General features: G+C 51.8%; 2 long non-coding RNA genes across 2 annotated transcripts; one reads left to right on the forward strand and one right to left on the reverse strand.

Moving 5' to 3' along the window:
- Positions 1 to 2,926: 2,926 nt before the first annotated feature.
- Positions 2,927 to 4,321, reverse strand: LOC129651124 (uncharacterized). Its single transcript, XR_008714015.1, has 3 exons — positions 4,019 to 4,321; positions 3,330 to 3,471; positions 2,927 to 3,016 (listed from the first exon to the last, which is right to left on the reverse strand). It is a non-coding gene; the product is annotated as an uncharacterized LOC129651124 (long non-coding RNA).
- A 7,566-nt stretch (positions 4,322 to 11,887) lies between these two features.
- On the forward strand, positions 11,888 to 19,552 carry LOC129651125 (uncharacterized). Its single transcript, XR_008714016.1, has 4 exons — positions 11,888 to 11,939; positions 18,464 to 18,581; positions 18,795 to 19,037; positions 19,356 to 19,552. It is a non-coding gene; the product is annotated as an uncharacterized LOC129651125 (long non-coding RNA).
- Positions 19,553 to 23,792: the final 4,240 nt, after the last annotated feature.

Here is a 23,792-nt window from a genome sequence, read left to right on the forward strand (position 1 = left end):
TATGTATCCTGTGCTGAATTTTGTGTTCGAACAATTTTGGTGGGAATTTCTGGCAGTCCAGTGGTTAGGAGTCAGTACTTTCATTGCCGGGGCCCAGGTTCCATCCCTGGTCAGGAAATTAAGATCCCGAAAACTGTGGGATTTCCAGCTGATTCTTTTTCATGATCACCTATATTTGTTTCATTTAAGCCCGTTTGGGTTTCATAATTTTAAAACTTTGATAGTCCTACATATCATTTTCAGATTCTTCTATTATTTGCATTTCTTATGGAAATCATAATTTTCACGTTCCTGCATTGGAGAAGGAAATGGCAACCCACTCCAGTGTTCTTGCCTGGAGAATCCCAGGGACGGGGGAGCCCAGCCCGGTGGGCTGCCGTCTATGGGGTCGCACAGAGTCGGACACGACTGAAGTGACTTAGCATAGCATAGCATAGCATAGCTTGGAAATCATGGTGTGGTTTCACATCTCCATGGTTCATTTTTCTTGAGTGTCTCTATTAGCATTAGCTGTGCCTGCGTTTTGGGGCTCAGGTTTTCAGACGTCTTACTTATATTATGTATTTTATTTGGCTGCACGGGTCTCAGTTGTGTCACGTGGGATCTTTTGTCATGGCACAGAGGCTCTAGAGTGTACAGGCTCCATAGTCGTGGCTCATGGGCTGAGTTACTCTGCAACATGTGGAATCTTAGTTCCCTGACTGGGGATTGAACCCATATCTCCTGCATTGCAAGGTGGATTCTTTTTTTTGTGTGTGTGGAAAATTCACTTTTTATTTTTAACTGCAGTAGATTTACAATATTATACTAGTTTCAGGTGTACAGCACAGTGATTCAGTATTTTACAGATTATACTCTACCAAATGTTATTATACAACGATGGCTATGTCTTTATCTGATACAATATAAATTTGTTGCTGTTTTATAAATAGGAGTTTTTAATTTCTTAATCCCATACACATAATTTGTCCCATCACACTTCTGTCTCTCCTTTGATAACTATTAGTTTGTTTTCTGTATCTGTGTAGTTGCTAAGTCATGTCCAGCTCTTTGGGACCCCATGGACTGTAGCCTGCCAGGCTCCCCTGTCCATGGGATTCTCCAGGCAAGAATACTGGAGAGGGTTGCCATTTCCTCCTCCAATGCAAGGTGGATTCTTAACCACTAGACCACTGGGTAAGTCCCTAAACTCATCTTGAGTAGATGTTTCTTTCTCTTCAATCCTCCCCCATTCCACCACCTTCCCCGGTTTTCCAGCTGTTTCCACTTGGCCTCCTGGTGGTCCCACTCCAGAACAATGAAGGCGTTTCCTGTTGGCTCAGAGAACCCATCTCCTGGAGGGATGTTGGGCATATTGGGGACCCAGTTGCTCAGTCCCTGGGTGTCATGGCTTGGAAGCGATGGTTGCTTCCTACTACTTGCCCACATGCAGAGCTGAGAGCCCTGCCTGAGTGTGGCTCCAGACCGTCCCTCACTTACTGTTACATGGGGATGGGCATTTTGGTTTTTTTTATGGTTATGTCTTTTAAGTTTCTCTTTACATGGTTTATGTGTCTTTCTCTGCCTTTTATGTCTATTTGGGATGACTTGAAAAATGAACTTAAAGTGCCATCTATTTTATTTCGAGCTGTAAATATTTCCTTTTATTGTAAGCCCATTAAAAATGGAAAACTAGTGTAAATTTTTAGTTTCCTGGAATGTAATGGGTTTGAAGGTTAATTTTGAAGAATAAGACCTCATTAAACTGCCCTAAGTGTGAGCTTAGCTGAAGATCTTTTTATTCCTTAGTGGTGGGTTCTGCCAGCTGCATGCAGGCAACAAATAATAAATTACTGTTCCCTTTTAAAAGTTGGAGGTAATGACAACAACAAATAACAACGTTTCCAAGCAAGATAAAGCGTGTCAGCTTTTCTTGATTGGGAAGCCTCTTTGCTAATGGGGCCTTAACTTAGCTGTTAATTTTTAATAAACGGTTTTATTGAATTGTAGCATTGCCACTTGGAGAAGGAAATGGCAACCCACTCCAGTGTTCTTGCCTGGAGAATCCCAGGGACAGGGGAGCCTGGTGGGCTGCCGTCTATGGGGTTGCTCTGAGTCGGACACGACTGAAGCGACTTAGCAGCAGCAGCAGCAGCATTGACACTAGAAAACTGCACAGATTCTAAGTGTGTAACAAGAAGAACATGGCACGTGAACACACCCGTGAAGCCTCCTGAGCACTGGGGTCATGGTCTCCATCCCAAGGGCATGAAAACACAAGAGCAGAGAGGTTAGGGCTTTTCCTGAGGATCCCAGCTAGGAAGAAGCACAGCAGGGAGGTCACAGCCAGGCCACAAGGTCCCTCGGTTGGAGAGCAGCTCTGAGAGGCAGGTGTGGGGCAGCGAACAGGTGTTGCCAGAAGGCTGGCTGGGAACAGGGAAAGGAGGGGCTGGACAGGGACTCACGGAGGGGCGCAGAGTGGGAGGTTGTAAGGCTGGAGCCTGGGGCCCTGGCACATACCCCCTTGAATCTGGTGTGCGGACAATCATTTTACCTCCCCTGGCTTTGAGATTTCACAATCCAGTTTTGTTTGCTTTTCAAATTGGACATTAAAAAAATGTTTACTTATTTATTTACATGGCTGTGCTGGGTCTTAGTTGCATCATGTGGGATGTTTTCTAGTTGAGGCATGCGGGATCTTTAGTTGCAGAGTGAGAACTCTTCATTACAGCATTCGGAATCTACTTCCCTGACCAGGGATCGAACCCGGGCCCCTGCATTTGGGAGCACGAGGTCTTAGCCACTGGACCACCAGGGAAGTCCTGTTAATTGGAGATTTTAAGATGGAGTGACTACGTTTTAATTTTGACAAAAAGACATATCTAAAAAAAGACACATGCTACTTCTTATTACCATCGTTTATTTTTTTAAAGGACTTTTTCTCATGTAGGACATCTGTACACATAGGAAGGGAAATTTTCAGGATAAAGAACAGCCCTCTGCGACTTCCCTGGCACTCCAGTGGTGGGGAGTCCACCTGCCAATGCAAGGGACACGGTTTCGATCCCTGGTCCGGGCACTAAGATCCCACGTGCCGTGGGACAACTGAGCCCATGTGTCACAACTACAGAGCCCGAGTGCCTAGAGCCCATCCTCTGCCACGAAGAACAACTCCCGAGAGTCACAACCAGAGGAAGCCTGTGCACAAGAACTAAGACCCAGCGTGGCCAAAAATAAATGAATAAATAAAAAATAAATCTTAAAAAAAAAAAAGAGACCAGTCCTTTGAACATCTCAGCTTTGCTTAAAAAAAAAAAAAAAAAGCTCTAAACAAACCCCCAGAACCTCACCTCTTTGAGTTGTGCTCACTGGTTTCATTTCGCCTCTGACGGGTGAGGGCTTTTCACAGGCTGGCCCCAGGCCCTAGCCTGGTGTTTGGGAACCCCAAGTGGGGGATGGTCAAACCTTCCTTCCAGGACTACAAATCTAGGTCTGGGGACCGAGAACACGGGGTTTCCAAATTTAGCAAGTAAAATGACAGGATGTGCAGTTAAATCCTAATTTCAGACAAATAATCATTTTTTAGCACCAGTATATCCCAAATACTACATGAGACATACTTATACTACAAAAAAATTATATTTTGCTTATTTGAAGCTCAAACCTAACTGAGCAGCTTGTATTTTATCTGGCAACTTCTCAAAAGACACTTTTAATTTTTTGGCCACACCATGTGGCTTGCAGGATTTTAGTTCCCTGCTAGGCTCGAACCCACACCCCCTGCAGAGGAAGCCCAGAGTCTTAACTAGTGCACGGCCAGTGAAGTCCCCGTGAGGGGTACTTTTATAACATGAGGACTCCCCAAGGCGATCCAGAGCATGGGGTGGGGAGCCATGTGTCTCCCGGACTCCCCTCTGTGACCTCGCCCACCTGCAGCCCTTGAGGGCTGCCAGCCCTTTGCCAACACTCCCACTGGCCCTGTCTGGCAGGCCCTGTATTTATTTATGTTTTAAATGAAAGCCAATGAACACTCACTTACTCTGGAGAACTGTACCGAGAACTGTACGCTGGAGACTCTTATGATAAGTGGAGACACCTGGCCTTCCTCTCTGGCTGGGTCCCGGTTCCCACCGGCTGCCCTTCTTCCCTTCTGCACGCAGCACCGAGGAAGCTGTGGCTCCTGCCCTCTGGCTCACCATCCACTTGGGGATGCAGGGGCACCACCCAACCCCAGGCCAGCCCAGGACAGGCATCTTTATCCCCTCGAAGCCGACAAGGAAGCTGAGGCACACAAGTTTGGGCTCGCGCAGGAAGGCATCGTGCTGAGAGCCTGTGGCACAGGGACCTCAGCCCGGACCTCTGGCTTCCCGCCAGCAAACAGGCGGGCTCAGCCCAGGGAGCCCGTAGAAAGCTCCGCCCCACAGATTCCGAGTGAATGGGCCGGGGGCGGAGCCTGAGTGGGGGTGGCTGTTCGCTCCCTGTGAGATTCCAACGGACCCAGACAACTCCAGCTTCACCCGGCTACGGAGATAAGGGCAGAGGAAACAGCTCAGTGGGAGGAGAAGCCCCACCGAGAAGGAGGAGGGGGAGGGGTGGGGAAGGGGAGGAGGGGCGGGGTGGGGGAGGGGAGGAGGGGGAGGGGTGAGGGAGGGGAGGACGGGGAGGAGAAACTCCGTCCGGTTCCAAAGACCCAATTTGAGTGCCTGGAAAAGGTGTTCCAAGGGAAGCAGGCAGCAGGACCAAAGACAGCGGGGTGGGCTGGGGGAGGCGGCGGGGGGAGGGGCGTTGAGGGGTGGGGGTCGGGGGCCGGTTGTAAATGGGCTTGCAGTGGAGTGAACAAGAAAGGCCATGATGAAGACAAGACCCAAGACACAAGGTGGCCTGCGATTTCCTACGGATGCTTCCCAGAGATTCCCAGTTTCCCCTTGAGCTGAAGTCACTGGTGAAATGTCACCGAGGATGCCAGCCCCTCCCGTCCCTCATTCCTGGGCTGCAGTTTTCCCATCAGAAAACTCACCCTGGCTCCTCCTCCCGCAGGGCAGCAGAGGGATAGAGGAGAAGGAGGAGGCAAGGCGAGCTTGAGGGGACAAGGGCCAAAGTTCAGAGGCACCTTCTAAGGTGTGTCCTTCAAAGGTCCAGCCCTGGCTGATGAATGCCCTCCCTGGCCCCATCTGATGACTGCCGTGTTGCTGTTCAGTCGCTAAGTCCTTTTTGCAGTCCTGTGGACTGCAGCACGCCAGGCTCCAGTCAGCTACGATCTCCCAGAGTTTGCCCAAATTTATGTCCATTGAGTCAGTGATGCCATTCAACCGTCTCATCCTCTGTTGCCCCCTTCTCCTTCTGCCTTCAGTCTTTCCCAGCATCAGTGTCTTTTCCAATGAGTTGGTCCTTTGCATCAGGTGGCCAAAGTATTGGAGTTTTCAGCTTCATCACTGCTTCCAATGAACATTCAGGACTGATTTCCTTGAGAAGTGACTGGTTTGATCTCCTTGTAGTCCAGGGGACTCTCAAGAGTCTTCTCTGGCACCATAAATCCAACGCACCAATTCTTCAATTCTCAGCTTTCTTTATGGTTCAACTCTCACATCTGTACATGACTACTGAAAAAAGCATAGCTTTGATTATATGGAACTTTGTCGGTAAAGGTCTCTGCTTTTTAATAAGCTGTCTAGGTTTGTCATAGCTCTCCTTTGAAGGAGCAAGTGTCTTTTAATTTCATGGCTGCAGTCACCATTCGCAGTGATTCTGGAGCCCAAGAAAATAAAAGATGTCACTGCTTCTGCTTTTTCCCCTTCTATTTGCCATGAAGTCATGGGACTAGATGCCATGATCTTAGTTTTTTGAATATTCAGTTTTAAGCCAGCTTTTTCACTCTGCCCTTTCACCCTCATCAAGAGGCTCTTTAGTTCCTCTTCTCTTTCTGCTATTAGAGTGGTTATCATCTTCATATCTGAGTTCCTTATATGGACCATATTTCTTCCCACCACAAGCCTTTGCAAGGCTGTTCTCTGCCTGCAGACTCTTTCCCCTTTGTTTTTCCTGGTTAACGCTTGTTCATCTTTCTGATCTCAGCCCAATCTCCCCTTCTACAAAGAAGCTCCCCCAGACCCTAGACCCCAGATGTGAACCTTTTAGTGTACACCCTCACTGTACCTTCTTCTTTTTCATAAAACTTAAGCTGCATACAACATATTTTATTTATATTTTTATTTTTTGGCTGAGCTGTGGCATGTGGTATCATAGTTCCCTGACCAGGGATCGAACCCGTATGCCCTGCCTCAGAGGTAATGGGGTCTTATCCACTGGATCACCAGGGAAGTCCTCGCTGTACCTTCTTATTTGGTTCCTTGGTTAATGTTTGTTTCCCCTACTAAAGTATAAGCTTCAGGAGGCAGGGACCATCATGAGTCATCAAGAAATATATATTGAATCAACCAACAAGAAAAAACAGTATAATCACTGGGATAAAGCACCTGGGCGCTTTTTAAAGTCATTTAAATTTCATTGCCAAGCGCTTTCTGGAAAGCTGGGGGCAGATTCACTCCCACATTGCACAGGAGAATGTTGTTAGAGCCACACCTTTACCGTAAATCATACATACACAGTAAGGCCCCAGTCATCTGACAAGTTCAAGCTCGGGGACAGCCACAAGTCAGAGAAGAGTCTGACTCAGCAGAGACGCTGAGCCAAGCAGAGGACAGAGCTGCTGGGCTGAGCTGAGGCCAGGCAAAGGTGGCCATACCGCCCAGCGTGAGCCAGCCCCTCTGGGGTCGGGAGACAAAAGCAATGACCGCCAGGTGGCCTGCCAAAGCCAAGTCTGACCATTTGGGCCTGGAATCCTGAGGGGATTGGTCAGGGAAAGGACCAGAAAGAAATTGACAGGAGAGAGAAGAAAAAAGTGAGCAGAAGCCACAGAGCTCAGAAATGGAGGCAGACAGCAGAGGTCGTGGTTGGGGCAGGAAGATGGGAGAAGGTACAGTAAGGGGACCCCAGGAAGGCCCTGTGCTCACCTTTCTGCACCTGGGCTGGGAAGACTTAAAGTCCAGGACTGCCCGCCTGAGCGGCTGCTGTGACCGTCCCAGATGGCTTCTGAGATGGTTCCAGGGAACTCTACCTCCTGGTATTCACGAGCGGCTGCTTTCACGAACAGATCACGAGATTGTAATGCCCATTTTGCCAGCCGACCATCTTTCTTGCGAAGAGGAGACTCCTTGGAAGAGATCCCGATGCTGGGAAAGATTGAGGGCAGAAGGAGGGCAGAAGGAGAAGGGGGCGGCAGAGGATGAGACAGTTGGATGGCATCACCGATTCCACGGACATGAGTTTGAACAAACTCAGGGAGATGGTGAAGGACAGGGAATCCTGGTGTGCTGCAGTCCATAGGGTCGAAAAGCATTGGACACGACTGAGCGACCCATCTTTCTTACTGGCTTTGATGGACAAGTTGCTAAGTTGGGAGTCCCCTGTGGCAAGAAACTCAGATTTAGTCAGCTAAAACCTGAGGTTTTCCATCTAAGAGACTTTGAGGAGCTGAGTCTGCCCACAGCTGTGTGAGCTTGGACGTGGACACATCCCCGGCTGAGCCTTCAGATGAGACTCAGCCTCTGCCAATAACCCCGGCTGCAGTCCGGGAGGTGCTCTGAAGCTGATAACCCAGCTAAGTGGTGGCCGGGTTCCTGACCACAGAAACTGGGCCATGATGAGCGTGTGTCATTTTAGCCACTAAGTTTGTGCTAACTTGTTATGTGGCAACAGGTATCTCATACACCCCCAGCGCTCTGGGCTTCCTTGCATACAGAAGTCTCTGTATGCAACAGACCCTTACTGAGTGGCTCAAGGCTCCAAGGTCAAGGGTTACAATCAAACAACAAGCCTTCCCAGCTGCAAAGGGAGGGGACACAGGGGGACACAATGCCAAGCTCACAGGTGAGGGAGCAGGAAGGGCTGGGAGATGCCGTTGTGATGGTTTTGGGAAAACACAGTCTGATACAGCTGCCCATGGCCACAGCTCACATCCCTCCCACATGGAAAATATCCTCACCCGACCCCAAGATCCTGAAAGTCTCAGCCATCGTGGTGTGGGCTCAGACTCCGGGTGCAGGCTCTAACCCTGTAAATCAGTGCAGACGGGTCCTCACAAGGGTTCTTCAAGGACTTCGCCCTGGGGGGTTGTTCTTCCAGCCTTGGCGCAGTCCTCTGAGTCAGACTTCCTTTTTCTTTGGAAAACGGAGTTTGCAACTAAATAACTTTCTCAGCCTGGGTCCTCCTTCTAAAAGACTGAGTCCAAAAGCCTCTTTTTCATTTTGTCCTGCTTTTATCCCTCTGAGTCCAAGAACCTAATTTAATTCCTTAAAAGCTTACATGTTAATTTAAAACCCACTCCATGAGATAAAAACCTTACCCACAAACTTTTTTATTTTTTTAAAATAGACTTTTTTTTTCCCCCAAAAAGCAGTTTTAGGGAACTCCCTGATGGTCCAAAGGTTAGGACTCATCACTTTCACTGCAGGGCGCAGGTTCCCCTGCTTGGGGAACTAAAAATCTGTGTGTATCACAGTGCAGCCAAAAAAAAAAAAAAAAAACAGTTTTAGATTACCGAAAAATTTAATGAGTCAGAGAGTTCCCATATGCACCACCCCCTCGGGGGTCTCCCTCCTTATGATACACATTGCATTAGAGTGGTACATTTGTTACAACTGATAAGCCAATATTGATATTTGATTATCAATTATTCAGTCGTGTCCAACTCTTTGTGACCCCATGGACTATACAGTCCATGGAATTCTCCAGGCCAGAACACTGGAGTGGGTAGCCTTTGCCTTCTCCAGCGGATCTTCCTCATCCAGGAAGCGAACTGGGGCCTCTTGCATTGCAAGAGGATTCTTTACCAACTGAGCTATCAGGGAAGCCCAATTATTATTAATGAATTATTATTAAGTCCATAGTTTGCATCAGAGTTACATAGGTGTCACACATCGTATGGGTTTGGATCAATGTTTCCTGCCACATATCCACCCCTACAGTGTCGGACAGCCTTAAAAATTCCTGTGGTCCACCTCTTCACCCCCCCTACCTCTTGGCAACCACTGATTACTGTCTCTGTAGTTTTGCCTCTTCCAGCATGTCGTATAGTTGGAGTCATACATTCTGCAGCCTTTTCAGATTGGCTTCTTTCATTCAGCACCACAAAGCTTCTTGAGTTAAGCCCTCTCTACCCTCATGTGAGGACGCAGTGGGCAGATTCCCCTTGAGAAGTATAATACCTACTGCAAGGCATCCTTTGAAGATCCTCAAAAAGTGTCTGAAAGCATTTATGTTGAAGGAGCAAGATGTGAGTCTGTAACAGTTAAATATTTCATTTATGATGACCTTGAGCCACGAGAAAATGATTAAGGTTTGCTATACTCTACTCATGAATTTGAACAAACTCCGGGAGATAGTGGAGGACAGAGGAGCCTGACATCCTGCATTCATGGGGTCGCAAAGAGTTGGACTTGGCTTTAGTGACTGAAAAACAAGTCATGAAGGCAAGTGATTACATCATACATTTTAAAGAGAATTGTCCATAAAATTAGAATTTCATGCTTAAACTATTAACCTTCATGCATCCTGAAAATGCTTTCATTCCTCCTCCTCCTTTCTCTTCATTCCTCCTCCTGTCTTTCCTTCAGATTTTTGGTATTTTTTTGTATGTGCAGTATCACTAATTCCCCATCCGTGGCTCAGTGGTAAAGAATACGCCTGCCAATGCAGGAGATGCCAGAGATGTGGGTTTGATCCCTGAGTTGGGAAGATCTGCTGGAGTAGGAAATGGCAACCCACACCAGTATTCTTGCCTGGAGAATCCAACAGACAGAGGAGACTGGTGGGCTACAGTCCATAGGGTCACACAGAATCGGACATGACTGAGTGACTGAGTGCTCACACAGAAACACATATGCACACAGACACACACACACAAACACACACACACACACGGTATCAGTACAGCACATGGGTCTTCATTCCTAGGTGCCCAGGTGTCTGTGAATTATAACCCAGGCAGAAATGCTAGCATGAAGGGGCCAACCGCACACAGAGAACACCCAAGGGTCCTCCACGACTCCAGGATCTATCTGCTCAGAGGATGCATGTGCACCAGAGCACCTCTGACTTGAGCTAAGTGAAGCGACCAACCCCTAATGTGCCCATTAGACAAATTCCTGATAGGCAGTTTGGCCTTGGGAAGGTCAGGCATCAGGATAGGGGTGCAATCATCATGACTGCTGGCCAGAATCAGGACAGAGCTCAGCCTTCTGCCTTGGCTGGAGCAAAATTTGCAGGAACCTGTCCAAGTGGCCCTTGGGGGAATATGTGTGGCTATCCCAGAACCCAAAGACAGATGTTAACAATTCATCTCCAGTTTCCAGGCCTGTGGCTTCTTCCCTCCCTTGCCTCCTCCCCAGGTCCCCAGATAAGGAGACGGAGGTTGACCCAGGTGGAGTCCAACGTCCACTCTGGTTCAATCAGTCTAGCCAGAGGGTGTGGGACGGTCATGTGGCCAGACTTGCAGGCCTGTGGCTGGACAGATTTCTTAAGAAGGGGAGCAGGTGGAACAATCTGGTGGAATCAAGTGTGCCTCAAATCTTACTTAGGCAGGTTTTCTACTCTCTAGCAGGCAATGGAATTGCTTTTGGATCTTTGAGAAGAGGGAAAAGGGAAGAGGGTGTTTTGGTGATGTTAATTTTCCGAACAGGCTTTGGATTGTCGGGCAGAAGGCAGCGTTGCGCCCCAGCTGAGAGCTTGGGGGCGCTTCCGGGATCGCTTCCTCCGCTCCCTTTTTCATCCCTGGACCGCGCGGCCCTTGCGTTATCAGTTTCCGCAGGTTCTGGGATGCCGAGCGCCTCCCCCTCCGCCACGCCCTTCCCTCTTCCAGGAACACCTTGGCTGCCTGGCAAATTCCTGCTCATTCTTTAAAACCTTGTTTTGGAATTACCTCAGTAAAATTCTGACAACACCCGCTTGACAAAATTCATCACTTTTCCCTCTGTATTAAAAAATCATTTTCTTATGGAAACTTCTTTAGGGATACAAAAGCAGAGAGAATTCTGCACAATTTTTGCTCAGTAGCTCACATTCTCCTTACTGCGTTACCCAGGTTATAAAGATGCGTGCCCTCGTATTTGCGCTCCGACGTCGAGGCCCTGACCGCGCGCAGTACCTGATGCCGGGAAGGTGTTCGATATTTCTCAGATGCAACATAAGTTATCGTCTGGTCCAACGTACCCATTGTACAGATGAGGTAACTGAGGCCCCAGTTCATAAAGCAGTCAAGGCAGTCTGCCCTCTGGATTACCAAGAAAGTAGAGGGGCACATACGGTAGGGACTTCGCCTGCCGGGTCCTGCCCGGTCCGCTTAGCCGGCTTGCGGACTCCGATCCCCGCAGGGCGGTGCATAAGGACCACCACCCGGCCCCAGGCCGCTCCCTGCGCCGCTCCTCCCGCTGCCACCTGGCAAGGCCACGCCCCGCCCAGACTCTGGACGGGAAAAGTGCCGGCGACGCCCCGGAAGGAACCGTTCATGCCTGGGGCGGGGGGGGGGGCGGGCTGCTGGGGACGGTCGCCACCTTGGCGACCCCCACCCTCGGACAGCTTGCATCGGGGCTGCAGTGCAGGGGCCGCGCCCGGGCCGAACCGGGGCGAGCTCAGGACCCGGCGCGGGGCTGGCGCTCCAGGCCGGGGGTCGGGATGCGCGGGGCGCGCGGCTCCGCCAGGTGTGAGTGCGCGGGGCGGGGCTCGGCGCACACCTCCGCTGGGCGGGCCGGGCCGGGGCGGGGCCGGGCCCGACCCCTCCTCCCGGCCCTCACCCCTCCCACTCCCGGCCCGGGATTAGCGACCTGGGAGCCCGAGCCCCGCGGCCTCCCCGCCACACTCTGCTGGGAGCGGCGGCCGCGACGGCACCATGAAGAAGTCTTACACAGGTGGGCGCCGCGCCCGGAGTGGGGAGGGGGAGGTCGGGGTCCCGGGGCAAGCTCTGAGGTGTGGGGCGTCCCACCGGCCAGCTGACGCAGCTGCACCCCGGATCGGGATCGCTGACCAGACGCTGGGCCCCCCCCACCACACTTTTCTCCTCTGCTTCTACGTCGCCGCTCCAGGGTCTCGGTCCGCGCGCTAGTTCGAGACCACTGGTGCCCTGGGGAGTCCGGGTGCTCGAACTCTCTGACCCCCAAGACGGTTGGGCCCCGATTCTGACCTTGGCGGAGAGTCTCCTGCCCCCGTCTGTCGGCCACTACTCGCTCAGGCGTCTGGAGGGGCCACTGTGGGAGCCGCTGCCCTGGGCTGGCCATCCTTCCTGCTCCCCCTCCTTCCCCCTTGTACCTTCTCCAGAATCGCTGACTTGACAGGGGCCGAGAGTCCGGGCGTTCTGGGTCCCCCTCCGTGCGTATGAGTGCGTGGGAGGGGGCTGTGTGGACGATTTCCTTGGGGTCAGCTTCTAGGACTGGTGGTCCAAGTCTTAGCATCCTTTCTTCAGGTGAATTCCTGTTATTCCTCTACCCAGTGGAGCACCGGAAATTCCCAAATGGGACTATCCAGCTACACCTGCAGCCCACTCGGGTTCACCTTTAGGGTGTCAGGATGCCTTTTGGTTTGCTGGCATCCCAGCTTCACTAGCAGGCTTGACAGGTGAAGGGGCCTGGCCAGTTCCCACCATGCACTCAGGATCCTTCATAAGCATTTTCCCCTTGGGTACTCTGAAGTTCCATTTTGAGGATGGGTAAACTGAGGTCACAAGCCTTGAAGGTCTTGTTAAGGGAAATCTAGATCTGTTCTTTTTTCCCTTCCTTTTTTTAATTTGTGATTTTCCCCAAAGGATCCAGGCCGGATCCTTTGTCTTCCTTAGTGGTCAAGTTATAAATGGCATCTCTTCTTCTGCTAACCCTGCAAAATTTCTCCTCATGTTCTTCCCCTTAATCTACTTGGACATGAAGTTTTCTGCCAAGGACTCATGAATTAATTTTTCTTGATAAGAGGACAGAGTCACGGTACTTAGTTGGAGCTGAAGAGGTCTTTTGGGCCATCCCTCCGCCTTTGGGACATTTTCCCAGTCTTCTCCTGCTTTCCATGTTTTTCAGAAACAAAACAAGTAATAAAGAATAACTCGTCTCAAAGAGATTTACTCAGAACTTCCCCTAAAATGGCCTTCCGGGTCAGTGGCTTAGAATTTCAACTTTCACCTCCAGTTGCAAACAGCATGGCCCTCACCCATCCTGAACACAGCTCCCTCCCTGGAGTGTGGGGGCGTTGATGTAATGGTGGGGGCATTGATGTAAATTGTGGGGGAGGAGGGGGCTTCCAGGTGGCATAGGCGAGGGTTTGGCGCTCGGCCTTTCTCCCCAACGAGTTCCACATACTTGAGATGGTTGTGGGCATCGCCCTTCCACTGAGTTCGACAGCCCGGTGTGGCCCAGGGACACCAGCTGGCTCTTGCCCTTGGCTCCTCACACTTTGCCTTTTGCTGATCAGTCTGGCCACCAGAGTCCCCCTGGTGAGCTGGCCTTTTCCTAGGGGGACTTTGAGACCCTCCTACACAGATGCCAGAGGGCCTCTGAGGCAGGCTGGATGTGTCTTCTCCATGCCTGCTCCCTCCTGCCCTGGCAAATTAAAAAAAAGAAAAAAAAAAAAGAGGAAGGTTTCAAAGTAGTGTTCACAGGTGGGTAGGAACCAGCTCTTGTAAAGGCGGCCTCCCTGTCTCTGGTGTTTACCTGAAGGGGCAGGGCCCTCGAGGACGGGCCTGGGAGAGCTTGGACCTCTTCCAGCTTCTCCTCCTGGCGGTGGTCCAAGGCGAGCTGGGTCACTCTGTTGCATGGGGTTGGGCTGGAGGGGGCTGGCCCAGGGGCAAGGTGGCCGCTTGATCCCCTCCTGAGGGGGGTCCAGTTCTGTTGGTGCCCTCTCTCTCATTGCAAAGTCAGACTGACTCCTATGTAGCATTAGTGCCCTGAAATTAGGAAAAGCATCAAACTGTGAGGGATCCCCAGTGTCAAAAAATTCAAGGACAGCCAACCAGGAGCGCTTTTATTTTTCACCTGGATTGAGTGGGATTATTCCTTTGGGACCTATTTGTGGGCTCAGAAATAAATTGAGAGACTTCCCTGGTGGTCCAGTGGCTAATACTCTGTGTTCCCAGAGCAGGGGATCTGCCTGGGTTCGATCCCTGGTCGGGGAACTAGATCTCACATGCTGCAACTAAGACCCATCAAAGCCAAGTAAATAATAAATGTTGTTGTTTAAACGCTAAAAAAGAAAGAAAAAAATCAAATATGTTCTCAGTAGAGCTGGCTTGAGCGCTCACGAGTCTCTGAAAAGGGAGGAGTTTTAAAAATATGTTTGAAGGGATCCTGAGTACCTTAGATAAACACTCACTGGACCCACATTATGCACGGGGCCTGTGCAGCCAGGGCCTTGAGGGTACAAAGATGATGGAAAGACGGTGGCATTGTTTGCAAGCAAGCTGCATTCTCATGGGAGGCAGGATGCGGAGTGTTAACCTGGCTAGTTAACACCCCCCCACCCCAAGCGGTACAGTCTCCAAAAGCTACCGGATTGCCCTGGGTAGGGGAGGTTTCTGGGGGAGCCGGGATTGAGTGGGCCTTGGAGAATGAGCAGCTTTGAGAAGGTGGAGACTAAAGAGGGTCCTTCTAGGTGGGGAATAGAGTGAGTGCCCACTGAGGCTGCAGGATGCCAGGGGCTTGTGTGGGAACAGCTCTGTATCTGGCAGTTCCAGTTCTGCTCCAGGCACTTCCTGGATGCACCTCGCTCGGTGTTCCAGCCAGGCAGAGCTGCAGGCAGTGTGGCTCAGTGGTTCACAGCACGGGCTCCCAGAATTAAATCCTAGGCTGCCACCTCCTCCACCTTGTCATGTGTCTCGTTTGTCTCATCTGGTAGACAGGGGCAATGCTGATTTGTTGTAACGATGAAGTGAGCTCATGCGTGAAAGGCTTGAATGCCTGCGCCATTCGTAACTTGCTTCATTATCCTTACCACTCGCAGGGAGCACACACGAGGAGGCTGTGTGTCTCTGGCTTTGCCAGGATGCCCGAGGGGGCTGCTGGCACCCTCCCTGGGCCTCTGTTGGTTTGGAGACCAGAATTGTGGCCCAGGCTTCCCCCTCAGCCCCTTGGCATCAGAGCGGGCTGCTGTCGAAACCTTTCCAGTGTCCTGAATTTGGGACTTCTGGTTGCATACTGTGCCACTGTGCCTTCAGTGGCCCCGGATCCCCTGGGAATTCTCAGTGCTGAGAGTGCTTAGCTGAGGTCCGCGAGCCACAGAAATGCGGAATAAAATCCAGCCGGTGTGCACTTGGGGAGTCATTCAGAGATGCTTCGTGACTTTCAGGAGATCTCCGAAGTAGTACCTGGCCTACCAAAGGTTGAAAAGCTCTTGCACTTGCTACGCAGAGCCCTGGGCAGGGCGGGAGGCTGCAGTTGGAGAGATTAGCCGGTAGAGCAGTCTTCCCCACGCCCAGCGCTTGGGGAGCTGAGTTCTGGGAAGCGGAGAGGAGAGGAGCAAGTCCTGGAGCGGGAGCCAGGGGTGAGGGCGCCAGGGGTGAGGGCGAGGAGCGCGGGTGGAAGGCCGGTTCCTTCCTCTTTTGGCCCTGCCCCTCCGCCCCACTCGCTGCCGCACCTCTGTCTCCTCAGGTCCCAGCCTGCTCACTCGCTCGGGCTCCTGCAGGGACCTGGGCGGAGAGAAATAGCCACCTCAGGCAGTCTGTCCATGCCTCCCTTGGACTGGTGCCCAGGGTCCCAGACCCTTATGGACCCAGAGGCCCTCCCAGTCCTTGGGGAGCTGGCGGAGCCTGATCCTGCAGCCCGTCCCCTCCCCAGCCTGTTGGCAGTTATCTGCTCACCCCTTGGGCTCACCCCTTCCCGCACTGTCACCCCCCACCCCCCGCCAAAGCCACCTGCCTGTCAGCATCTCCCCAGCCTGCCCAGAGGGGTTCCAAACGCGGAGTGCCACGCATCTGGCAATGCACCTGAGTTTGAGACAACCCACCCTCCTCCTGAAAACCCCTGGGTGAGCCCCGGTGCAGAAAGGGCACGAGATGGCCCCTCAAGGGCAGCGGTCTGGAGTGTACGTCCAGGTGGAAGGATGGGCCAGCCATGTGCCCGGAGCTCCTGTGTGTGTGTCAACAGAGGGCATCTCACCAGGGACCCCCAACAGCCGGAAAAGTCACCCCCCATCATCCTCCGCCCAGCTTCTTGGGCCACCGTCCTCTGAGACTCCCTGCCCATCCCAGGCCCCACGGGGATGGGACCTGGGGGTGGGACCTTGTTTCTGCACGCACTGCTGTTTGTCCATGAGCAGCATTGTGTGGGCTCTGCAGTTTGCTTAAGATGTACTTGATAAGAAGGGTTCAGCACACTGCGGCACAGGGCCCGGCCCCCGGGGCCTTGAGCGCCAGTTCCTGGGCGGATCCCGCTGGTGGCCTTGCCCGGGGTGGGGGGAGGGGGGCTGGAGAGAGAGGTCCCAGGCCTTGGGGGGCAGAGGGGCAGGTGGGGGCGGTAAGTGGTGGGTGGGGAGGGAGGTGACATGCTGGGTTCCTGCACCCCTACAGGAGCTATTGCTTTGTTTTTTATATTTTTTTTTTTTTTTTTTTTTGACTGTGCTGGGTCTTCTGTGTGGCATGCGGGCTTTCTCTAGTTGTGGCTTGCCGGCTTACTTGCTCTGCGGCACGCGGGATCTTAGCTCCCCCACCACGGCTCAGACCTGCATACCCTGATTGCAAGGTGAATTCTTAACCACTAGATCACCGGGGAAGTCCCTGGAGCTGTAACTTTGGAACACTCCAGCCATAGGCACCGTCAGGGGACTTATGGGGGATCGGTGGGTATGAGTGGCTGGGGATGCCCCCTGGGGACCCGAAGAGGAGCACGCAAGGTTACAGCCCCCACAGTGCTCCAGCAGAGACCTTGGCCAGTGAGTCCCCGTGGCAGCTACAAGAGATTGCCTGTCCAGAAGCACTGATGGAAGGGAGCCTGTCCTGCTGGTCACAGGCCTCTGGGGCTGGGGTTCCTGAGGTCAGGCCTGGGGCCATGGGTCCCTGAGTTTGACAGGAGAACTGAAGGATCCCTGAGGCCGGTAGCTGGTCAGCCTGCCCCTTCCCTGTTGGGCAGCTGTAACTGGGCCCAGAAACTCTGTCGAGAGGCGAAGTACCCATGGTTTTGCTGGAGCAGCTGGGCTGAGCTGGGGGTGTCCATTTTGCAAGTTCTTGGCCTGTTTCGAGCCTCCCTGTAGGTTCAGTTATTCTTTCTAGAAGAGTCTGCTGGGCGTCGCTGAGGGCTGGCTCCTTCCTGCAGGCTGGTGGCTTTCAGCACCGCTCTGGAAGGGTGTCCTGGCCTTGGGTCTCCTGGGTTGACTGTGGCCTTCTGCTCCCAGCCCAGTTTCTCCCTGCCTTATCTCCCTGTCCCCACCCTGGGGGCCGGGTCCATTTGCAGCCCACGTGAAGGTGGGGCATTGAGGCGCTGCCCGGGGGAGGGGGAGGCGGCTCCGGGTGCCCTGCTGTCCGTGGCCTCTTGGAAGCCTTGCAACAACCGAGCTTTGTTCCGGGCCTAATCTGACCTGGTTCTGCGAAGCGTGACTGCTGGCAGCCTGCAAGCCTCTGGGATAGGAAGGGGGAGAGGAAGATGATCCTAGCGCACAGGGCAGCCGGCTGCCTGCCCTCTCTGGACGGAGCTCGAGTCCTAGTCATCCTCTGAGCAATGCTGGCTTTGTGACGGGGGAGAGGAACCCTGGATGGCCGCTCCGGCCTGCATGTGTGGCCCCCAGCTTCCCAAGGGCCCCTGGAAGTGCTGGGTGGGGTGAGAAGGGCCAGATCACCCCCTCCCCAGGAAGGAGTGCCCTCCCTGGCCCAGGGTTTCAGAGGCCGGACCGAGGCAAGAGGGATCCCTATGAGAGATGCGGGTGACCTTGCCTTCTTTCTGGTTCCTGGGGAGGCCTTGCTCCCTCCAGAACTCTTAAAGGGTAGGTGTACTGTGAAGCCTGGGCTGTGGCTGGGCCCTGCGGGGTCTCTCAAGGCTGTACCTGGGAACCAGGGGCTGGCCGCGTCCACCCTAGACCTCCCTGAGAGTGTGCCTGGGCCCCTTGTCTCCGCTGGGCCAGGCGTGTTGGGGCAGCCTGGCCGGGGATCACTCCCACAAACATGGTTACCAGGAGGGGCTGGGCAGACCTGGGCAGAGGCGAGCTGGCAGGCCGCCTTGGGCTTGTCCTGCCGATCAATCTGATCCACATCCTGGGGCTTTCACAGCCCTCCCTTGGACTGTGCCTCCTGTTTCCACCAGGATCGGGGCTCAGCCGGAGAGTAAGGCTCTGTAACCCAAAGCCACTTGGAAGTGGGTTATTAAATACAACCCCTGTCGTCTTCCAGCCGAAGGACTGGGCTAATTAACCCAGAGGGCTGTTGGGGGGTGGTCTGCAAACCTCACTAATGAACAGGTGACTTGGACTCTAGATGCAGGGCCCAGGCGCAGGTGTTGGGTTTTCGTGCAGAGGTTACCCAGTGTAGACGTCGTGGGGACAACGCCAGGTGGTGGAATGACAGCCGCGTACGCATAGGTGGCCAGAGTGGGGTAGGTAGACTTCCGGTCCATGTCCGGGGCCCCGAGGGGTGGTGAACAAACTCTGAGCCGTGGGGAGCGGATCTTCCTGGCGGCAGCGTTTTCCTGGTCCCTGGGGCCTGACGCTCTAGCTGCCAAGCCTGTGCCTTACTGTACTTTTAAAAAGGAAAACTTTATAAAAGACACTGTTTATCTCTTTTTTCAATCTTGCCTTTTTTCCTTTAGTTGTTCGTTTTGTTCATGGTGGTGAAGCTCAGTCACTCAGTCTTGTCCAAGTCTTTGCGACCCCATGGTCTGTAGCCCGCCAGGCTCCTCTGTCCACAGGATTTTCCAGGCAAGAACACTGGAGTGGGTTGCCATTTCCTACTCCGGGGGAATCTGCCAGACCCAGGGATGGAACCCACGTCTCTGACATCTCTTGCATTGGTAGGCGGATTCTTTACCACTGAGCCACCTGGGAAGCCCCAGGTAATCTTGTTCGTTACTTGTTACCAAACAATGTGAACAGGAAATTAAAAGGAGAGATTCTCCAAGCCTGTTGGTCACAACGTTGTTTTTTGGGTTTCTTCTGGACTTGTTTCCACATGCACTGGTCGTATTGTTTGATTTAATTATCAAAGGGATATAATGTTTTTTCAGAGAGTTGCATATTCTCTGTACAGATCATCTTTAATTCTGCTCTTTTCACATGAAAATCAGATCCCATGCATGGATCCCCTAATTACAGTTTGAATGGCTCTTCAGAGTGGGTGTTGCCGAATTTACTTAGCCATCCTCTCGCCAGAGCGCTTGAACGGTCTGCGGATGCTGGTGCTCTTCCTTGGTGGTGGGCGTCTGTGACCCTCAATGGAGAATGCTGTGCTGAGCTGGAGATGTTAACAGTAGCCGTGCTTACAGCTGTGAGACACGGACTGGCTGGATACTGGAAATTTTTGGAGGCAATTAATTTAATAAAATACTGCCCAAGATGATTCCCAGCATTCCTGGGATGGCTCCAGAAACCAAACAAGTATTCTTTTCTTTATACAATGTTATTTATTTATTTTTGGCTGTGCTGGATTTTCGTTGCTGCCCGGGCTTTTCTCTAGTTGTGGGGAGCGTGGTGTGCAGGCTTCTCAATGCGGTGGCTTCTCTTGTTGCGAAGCACGGGCTCTAGGGCGCTGGGGCTTCAGTGGTTGGGGCACGTGGGCTTAGTAGTCGCAACTCCCCGGCTCTAAGAGCACAGGCTCAGTAGTTGTGGTGCACGAGCTTAGTTGCTCTGAGGCATGTGGGATCTTCCCAGTTCAGGGATCGCGCCTGCATTGGCAGGTGAATTCTTTACCATTGAGCTGCCAGAGAAATTCCAAGCAAGTGTTCTCAACCCAGCAGTTATTAAGAGTTTTAATGAACAGAAAATGCCATTTGCGCCAACTATCAGCCTGCTTATAGCCGCTGAGAAGTCCCAGGGTTTACTTGTCCTTTAAAAGATCTGCCTAGTTGCCTACAGTCTGCGGTTCCTCTCTCTGGCTGGCATATGATGCCAGCTGCTCCCCCCGGCCCCCACCTCTCCTCTCCCTCTCTTCTTTGGCCCCTACAAGATGCAGGAGGGGGTTTCCTTGCTTCCTTGGGCATGCCCTAGTCTTAGAGATGGGCCACCTGCCCCCAGGTAAGCAGCCACCTCTCCTGGAGATCCTTCATTCTGCTGCCGGGTTACTTGGGCCGCAGTTTCTTCTGGAACCTTCAGGCTCCCCAGGCCAGGCCACAGTGCTGCCTGTCCGGCCGACCTTCCGTGGCTGCTCTTTGGTTTCTCTCCCCTCCCAGCTCCCCTCCCAGGGCGTCTGCCCCTCAGTCCCCGATCACACCTCCCTGTGAGTATCCTTGGATTTAATCTCATGAGCATTGACAGGTTGAGTGAGACACATCCGCCTCTTTGGTGACCTGCTGCCCATTAAGCAGGAGGACTCAAAGGATGGTTCAGCCTTTCTCATATTCCGGGGTGTCCCCTTGCTGCCCCTTTTGTTGTTGTCATTGGTTTCTGATCGCTAACCATCCTCCACCTTATCCACGATTTCCCCCTTGGTCCGTTGGCCCTACTGTGTTAGTCTACTCATCTTTCTCACATGAACAGTTTGCTCATGGCATGCGAACCGGGGTCTAACCAGGAAACAAAAACCACTCCAGGATTTAGAACAGAAGGACTTACATGTACAGAAGATGGAGAAGCCATAGGGCACAAAGAGGCAGCCAGGTTTGTGTGTGGGGTTTATAACAGCTCTCTAACAATACACATGGAATTATTTGTTGAGGTAATTGGGGCTTCCCAGGTGGCTCAGAGGTTAAAGCATCTGCCTGCAATGCGGGAGACCTGGGTTCGATCCTTGGGTCAGGAAGATCCCCTGGAGAAGGAAATGGCAACCCACTCCAGTATTCTTGCCTGGAGAATCCCATGGACGGAGGAGCATGGTGGGCTACAGTCCATGGGGTCGCAAAGAGTCGGACACGACTGAGCAACTTCACTTTCACTTATTTGTTGAGAATGAGAAAAGACATTTGAGATTATAAATTTTAAACAGTGGGCAAATTTCATAAGCATCCCCCCAATTCAGAAAGCTAACATTATTTTTTTTTATTAATCAACTACTTGTCCTGTCTCCAAAGTAATTTATTTCCCTATATTTTTTGGCTGAATACTGCTTGATCACTTCTTTATATGATGACTGTGTAATATGGTTTTTTATTGAGAGAATAGAAAGATAATTCATCTCTTAGTTAATCAAAATTTAGGAACTTCCCTGGTTGAGTGGGGAGGGTCCAGTAATTAAGACTCTGCCCTGCCATTACAGGGGACACAGGTTTGATCCCTGGTTGGGGAACTAAGATCCTGCATACTGTGCAGCATGGCCAAATAATTTTTTTTTTGTTTAATTTTTACTTTTGGTTCTTGGGATGTGTGAAAAAGGGTACCTTAACTCAGAGCTTCTGGCACCTGCTGCAATTTTTCATCCTATAAACACAAGAATTCTGATAAATTCCATTTTCATGTGATTCCCATCCAGAAAGAAAGAGACAAGTACGGGGCATTTGTAACCGTACGTGGTTTGCACGCGTGCTAAGTTGCTTCAGTCGTCTCTGTTTACGACCCCACGGACTGTAGCCCACCAGGCTCCTCTGTCCATGGGGATACTCCATGCAAGAATACTAGAGTGGGTTGCCATGCCCTCCTCCAGGGGATCTTCCCTACCCAGGGATCAAACCTGAGTCTCTTATGTCTCCCACATTGGCAGGCAGGTTCTTCCCACTTGGGAAGCCACGACTTTATGTGGTACATTATTGCATTTTTTTCTAACCAGAGATACTTTCTGTTTTGAGTTGAAGAGAATTGGATTCTCTGCTTACAACGTTATATTTGGTGACTGGAATAATCTCCCACAGATCAGCCTCTGGCTAGGTCTTCCCTGGTGGCGCCATCATTAAGAATCTGCCTGCAATGCAGGAGACCAGGGTTCAATCCCTGGATCGGAAAGATCCTCTAGAGAAGGAAATGGCAACCCACTCCAGTATTCTTGTCTGGGAAATCCCAAGGACAGGGGAGCCTGGCGAACGATAGTTCATGAGGTCACAAGAGTCAAACACGACTTAGCGACCAAACCACCTCTGGCTCCATATGCTTCAAGTCTTGCTCTCCTACACTGCCCACATTTTTCTGGCAACAGGTACTGCAGAACACAATCATATCTTTTTTTCCATTTATTTTATTATAATTTTTTTAACTTTTAATTTTGTATTGGGGTATAGCCGATTAACAATGTTGTAACAGTTTTAGATGAACAGCGAAGGGACTCAGCCATATACCTGTATCCATTCTTCCCCAAACTCCCCTCCCATCCAGACTGCCACATAACACTGAGGAGAGTTCTACGTGCTCTACAGTAGGTCCCTGTTAGTTATCCATTTTAAATACAGCAGACACATTCCTATCTTATTCCTTCAGATTTTGCACAGTAGATTTGGGAAACTAAGTAGGAGTATTCCTGGCCTTAACATGGGGGTGACGAGCAGTCAGGTAACTATGCATGGAAATAACTGTAAACCTTGTAAATAAAGCCCACTGAACGCCAAACTGTTCTCCCAATTCAGCTTTTCATTAGCATGAGCCCCCAAAGGCCAGCCACCCCTCCACTGGAGAAAGGACAGTGGGCAGGAACTCAGAGCAGAAGGAGAAAGCAATCGTAACTGACTGGGGTTAAAATTTATTCCATTTTGCAAATTTTGCAAAAACACTTGACTATGTGAACGTATTTCTATGGCCCTTGTCAAGTACCTTGAAATGGGATGTACCTGAACTAAGGACCCTGGTGTTTGATGTTTCTTAGCTTCTTGGAGACAATCAGAGATCAGCAGGGGAGAAGTCATTACTCCCCGTCCACCCCCCATCAAAGGATCAGAGGGAGGAAGGCGTGTTATCAGAGTCCAGGGATCAGGGTTACCTGATGGAAGGCTGGACGAAGGTGAACCTGCCCGAAGGTGAACCTGCCCGGCTGGAGCTGCAGCTGCAGAGCAGACAAAATCTGCTGTTGGAGAAACCTTCCAAGGGAAAGATCTACCCTGGTTCTCCCTGACTCTCACCTTCCAGTCTCCTCCTATAGGTGGAATCCTGCCGAAAGGCTGTAGACCTGGGGACCTAGAGACCTCAGCCTGCAGAGGTCAACTCCTCTGCCACTGAAGAGAGCCTGGGAAGGGAGAAGGATGAGGGGTACATTTCTGCTTTAAATTATCTGTTGTTTAGCTGAAATTCAGACTTAGCTGTCATGCTTTTGTGTTGTTTTGTTTTGGCCGTGCCCCTCAGCTTGCGGGATCTTAGTTTCTGACCAGGGATTGAACCCATATCCTTGGCAGCAAAAGCATGGAGTTCTAACTACTGGACCACCAGGAAGTCCCAAGTATCGTGTGTTTTGGATGGCAGGGTCTTTTATGTGAATGGGACCCAGAGTGCAGACGCCCAGGGCTGGTGAACCCTCAGGGGAAGGGCCCTGTGCGTGCTTGGTCAGCACTGATGTCACGTGATGAACTTGGCCTCTAGTGGTGATGACCCAGGCCCTCCGCGGGCACTTCTCGGCCTGTGGTATCGGTGTCGCCTCCCCGCTGGGCCGGGAGCGCCACCAAGAGAGTGGCCAGCTCACTGTTGGTCACTGCTGTGTCCCCATCTCCTCACGCAGTGCCCGGTACAGAGGAGATGCTCACTAA

Source organism: Bubalus kerabau, chromosome 4, assembly GCF_029407905.1.
Source record: "Bubalus kerabau isolate K-KA32 ecotype Philippines breed swamp buffalo chromosome 4, PCC_UOA_SB_1v2, whole genome shotgun sequence".
NCBI lineage: Eukaryota > Metazoa > Chordata > Mammalia > Artiodactyla > Bovidae > Bubalus > Bubalus kerabau.